Source organism: Montipora capricornis, chromosome 10 (assembly GCF_036669925.1).
Source record: "Montipora capricornis isolate CH-2021 chromosome 10, ASM3666992v2, whole genome shotgun sequence".
Taxonomy (NCBI): Eukaryota; Metazoa; Cnidaria; class Anthozoa; order Scleractinia; family Acroporidae; genus Montipora; species Montipora capricornis.
Window position 1 is genome coordinate 24,076,771 of NC_090892.1, and position 5,000 is coordinate 24,081,770.

Consider the following 5,000-nt stretch of genomic DNA (forward strand, 5'->3'; position numbering starts at 1 on the left):
ACTGCGAGATTGTGCAACAGTATAATCACGTGAGTATAACCACTCAGAACTGTTGAACAAGATAAAAGAAATACAGCCAAAGGAAGGAGAAGCATGGCTGGACAAGATTCAAACAGATTACATTTGGCAAATCTTGAAGAAAATTCGGTCCGACGTTTTTCAAGTTTATGCCATCTCGCCTAGATACAGGTCGTTTTTGCACAGAATCATCTTGTTTCTGGCATAACTATAATTTTATCAAAGGAATTCCACATTACCATTTTCATAGTAGAGTTTTATCCAAAGATTTGCCCTAAACACCTCAAAATAACGTGATATAGCCTTTTTAATCTGCACCGTAAATTAATTCAGTAAAAATCAGTTCTGTTTCAATTCCACGTTTTTGTCTCAGACACTACCTGACACAGTTACGAAAGAAGTTCTCAGGAGATTGTTCGTTACTCTGCGCATAGTTATGCATTAGCTATACTCTGCGTGACAAATGAAACTAGTAAAAGCTAATTGGACGTGACATCTTTCCTTTCAAGAGAAAATGAAAGGACAGTTTCCTCTTGTTCCCATTGATTTTGTTTAACTCCTGCAGCTACCTTGTTATTTGTTGAGAGAGCAATGTAACATACATTTAGCTATTTCCTTTACCTCAATTAAATGTAAACAAGAATAAGTGATCAAAATTAGTCGCAAACTCTCGTTTCCGTGTCACAAGGCGATTAAAAATTAATCAAAGCTTAAAAGCGTGAGAAACTAGCTGTAGAACTGAGAGTAGCGTTTTGCTTTTATGTAAAATAAAAGGGGTAAACGTTCAGAAGCCAACCAACCGCCATAGAAAATTGCTTACATTAAATTCACTCGATCACTCATTGAGCTAATAAGACAGATTAACACTTCACGTCCGGAAATGCAACATGAGAGAGATGAAAACACTGCCTCTATTTGCAATAAAGTTTCTTGGAATGATGTTAATTCTCACAACTTACCTTTAGTTGAAAAATTCCAGAGTAAATCGTTTAATTCCAACACACTTCCGCACTGACAGTGGGGTTGGATTGTGATTCCAGCTGAGCAGACAGGAATTTTAATAACTTGAATATGTATCTACATGTACTTATTAGCATTCCCGTCGTCGGAGAGAGATGCATGATTGAACCCGCGCGTTCGCCATTGTGCGGATCGGAAGCACAACCCATCGCGGAAGCCTAAGAAAAATAGGAAAACTAACCGTTTGAAGAGCAGAGCTGTGAGTAAACTAAGTGAGACTAAAATGTATGAAGTGCCTACTTGACCTAACCGCATTGGGCTACATCGGAAGCCACGCTTCTGGCTACAATTACCATGATTTAGAACATAACTGCGTAAAGTGATGAGTAATATGCAATTTCACACAAAAGCCTTGCTGTCTGCAAACATTAAAGTAAAAGGTATCTAAGGAAAACAAAAGATGGGATGAGGGATTATTTTGAGCCATTGCTAAGGAAACGTTATTGTCAAATAAATTTGCAAACCAACATTTAGCCTGTTCTTACATCAATTTCCTCTGTAGGTTAGTATTATAGAGTCTCATTGACACATTGAGGTGGTGCGTCACTTCAACACAAGCTTGCTGGTAGTTTTTTTTTTTTCTTTTTTTAAATTAGAATTAAATGTAAATAACTTTTGGTGTCTTAAAAACCTATAGAAGAAATGGTGGGGAGTCAAATTACACACCGACATGCATCAGTGAATAATGTTGTCAGACGTTTTGGAGCAAATGAGAGATCTTCATTTGCGTACAAAATACTAGTACAGTTTAGGATTTTGTAACGTTTTATGCCTTATTTTTTATAGAGAGAGAGACGAATGCTAGTCTTATAATACTTTTTAATCCAGATCGCGTCTACGTCGAGCAGTCCAACAGTATCGAATTTCGAATATTTCTGAATCGTCTTCTGATAATCACGAGATACAATCATCAATGTCAAATTATAGCAAGAGTCGATTACACTATCATAAGAATGTCACACACTGTCACAATGCCGTATCGTTACAGAAATCCATGAATATACGTACATATTTAACCTGAAACATAAAAACCCTGATATATATTTATAAAACTCCTTCCAATTACAAAGCTACCATTGATGATAGTCACTTGATAGCAGGCGTATGATCAGCAAGGGAGGAAAATGGCATTTCCGGGCGTTCCCTCTTAACAGAGATCTCTTTTCGTTTGCGTTCGCTGTGTTGATGAGTACAGGAGAAGAAGCCTATGCCATGGGTCAAAACTCACTTTGATCCAACCGCCGTCCACAACCTTGGACGACATGTACAGTCTTCAATCCGCATGCCCCGTGATCTGTTCGCTGATTGTGACTTGAGCCCGCTGTGTCCTACGCATTCCTTTACAAGATTTCCGCTGTTGTTAAGTGAGCCCACGCAAGGTGAAGTATCACGTGAGGATTCGGTCACCAAGTAACCACTGCGCAAGCTCAACACAATGAGTTTCGACCCATGGCAGAGGGTTTTTTTCCCTTACTTGTCAGCCCAGCGAAAGCAAAAAGGAAAGAGACCTCTGCTAGCAGAGAATTCCGGGCGTATGCATGCCCATGACTCCCCTGCTTTCCGCGCTTTGTAATTGCCTCCGTTAACAGAAACGTGTGGCTATGGGCCTGGAAATTGACGCGACTTTCCTCTAATTTCATCTAATGAGATTTTAAGCACAGCAAAAAATTAGTGCTGGAGCAGTTAGAATTATATTTTGCTTCATTTTTTTTTATCTCAGCTTCCAAAGGGAACTTATCCATATGGGTCACTCAACTGAATAAGCCACTAGGCAGCAAAAGAGACAAGCACAGAAAAAGTACTGTGAGAAAGACAGGGAAGTCAAAAGAAGCTGCAAGAAGGGCAGAATAACTTATGCCAACAACTTGGCCAGAAATACAGAGGAAATTGCCTGAAAAGGAGACATAAAGATACCGGTCCGATAACATCACACGCAAACTCGGTGGTCATAGAAGAACCATAGACCGCCTAATAAGAGAAATTATTGGAACCCTGCTCACCTAACGGAATAGGCAACTAAATTTAGTCACACGAGGCATCATGTCATCCCTACGCCAGAAGAACTTAAACCAGATGAAGTCATTCTTCACGAAGGAACTAACGACTTGCGTCATGCAGAACCAAGTATGATCGCTAAAGGGATTGTGGACATTGACAATTAGATTATTTTCAGAGTCCAGAAACTGACATTTCAATTTCAGAAATCATCCCTAGAGGAGACAATTCAACTTTAAACACTAAAGGTAAAGCAGCCAATAAATTGGTCACACAGTTCTGTAATCAGAACTCATGGAAAATTCTAAGTCACAACAACATTTCAAAGCAGGAACTTTACAATGGATTGCACTTGAATAAGGACGGTAATAGTGCTTTTTGCTCTGAAAAAAAGTATTGCTTATTGCTTCAATTGTCATTGACTCAATGTTAATGTGCATATGACTCGAAATAATACGCGGATAATAATACGCGAATAATAGAAAAAGTCTTTCTGTGTGGTCTATGTGGGGAACATGACAGAGATCAGTCCAGCCCAACACAAATGGTTTTATGGTATTGTGGCTGTATGGGTTTTCTTCAACTTTCCTTGCTTCTACAAAAAATCGCCTCAACGCACTGGACAGTTCCGTCGACTCCATATTTTCAAGAGCCTTTTGGAACCTCTTTTCTTTTCTCCACGTTAAAAATTGGACGAAAATTATATACGTAGTAGCTTGGTAAATAGACTCTGTCACAAAAAAATGTAATTAACCTTTAGTTTGTTTATACTAAAAACAAAACTAAATTCAAAGACGTTGACAGCATATTTTGTGGACGTTTTGGTGTTGCTTGGTACGGCATTGTCAACCAGCTTGGTAATTTCTCCATCACTGGCTTCTGCAAAACGAATTTTGTTGTCTTCCATGATCAATCAAAAGTTTAGCTTAAACGTTTGCTCGTTTGCTCGTTTCCTGGTTTTTCTTTCGTAGAAATAAAATCAGACGACGGATATCAAATCGGACAGCGGATATCCTCTGATAACCATCGCCCGATTTGTATCATGTGATCAGTTTTATCCAATGACAGCCCGCAGAAATTAATCCGTGGGTTATAACGTATAATAACTGGTGGTGAAGGTATTTTCGCGCAGTTTATTGAAGATAATTAATCAACAATATTTGTAAAAAGCTTTAAAGGACAAAGCAATGTATGGCGTTCTTTTCCAAATTAAAGCTTAATTATCCCTGAAAAATGCATGGTATCCCCCAATTTTCATTTTGGATACCAAGAGCACTTGCTAAGTTCTGATTCTGACTACACTACAACGAGCTTCGAGTGAAAGTTTATTTCGAATGTGTCAGTGAGCCCTACAAATGTAAGACAACCCTACTAACAATGTAAGACAAGCTTACTATAATAACGAAAGTTAAATATAATCTGATAGAAGTTGTGCTACGCCAGATACGAAAAACCACTAAAAAACCACCCTTTAGACGTGGCCAAAAAACATGTGGAAACGTATTTCTCATCTAGTGCAGCAGCACAAAACCCCGAGGAAAGGGTAAAAATTATTAAAATAGCACATAATAAAAAAGTAATAGACATTGATACCGATTGACGTAGAATGACCTAAGTCTCCCACCGAAACTGTTTAATACCCTTAACAAGTCCCGTGCACCCCTCCGTGTATGCCAATGTGACCAGTAGCACGTGACCAAATTACGGGTTCAAGTTTAGAGCCCATCGAGGAGGCCATACTCCTGCTGACACTTAAGCTAGTTTGTTTACAGCGTACATCTTTGATACTGGGTATCCATGTTTTGGTCAATTGACATCTGTCAGAACAAGGTATCCGCTGACCAGTATCACGTGACCACAGCGCGGGGTCAGGTTAGACCTCATGAATATCTGTTGTATTGCCGGTTGCTGCTTTAATAATTAAATCATTTTCTTTGCTTTCTTCTATAGAAAAATTCATTGCCTAA

The 5,000-nt window shown here is 38.8% G+C and overlaps 1 protein-coding gene across 2 annotated transcripts in view; it reads right to left on the reverse strand.

Moving 5' to 3' along the window:
* Positions 1-1,066, reverse strand: part of LOC138019958 (uncharacterized) — a 7,741-nt gene extending 6,675 nt beyond the window's left edge. The window contains exon 1 of one of the 2 annotated variants that reach the window (XM_068866934.1): positions 978-1,066. The gene's annotated coding sequence lies outside the window, so the exon portion shown is untranslated. The remainder of the gene's footprint in view (positions 1-977) is intronic. The other variant, XM_068866933.1, reaches the window with a different exon arrangement.
* Between the last annotated feature and the right edge of the window lie 3,934 nt (positions 1,067-5,000).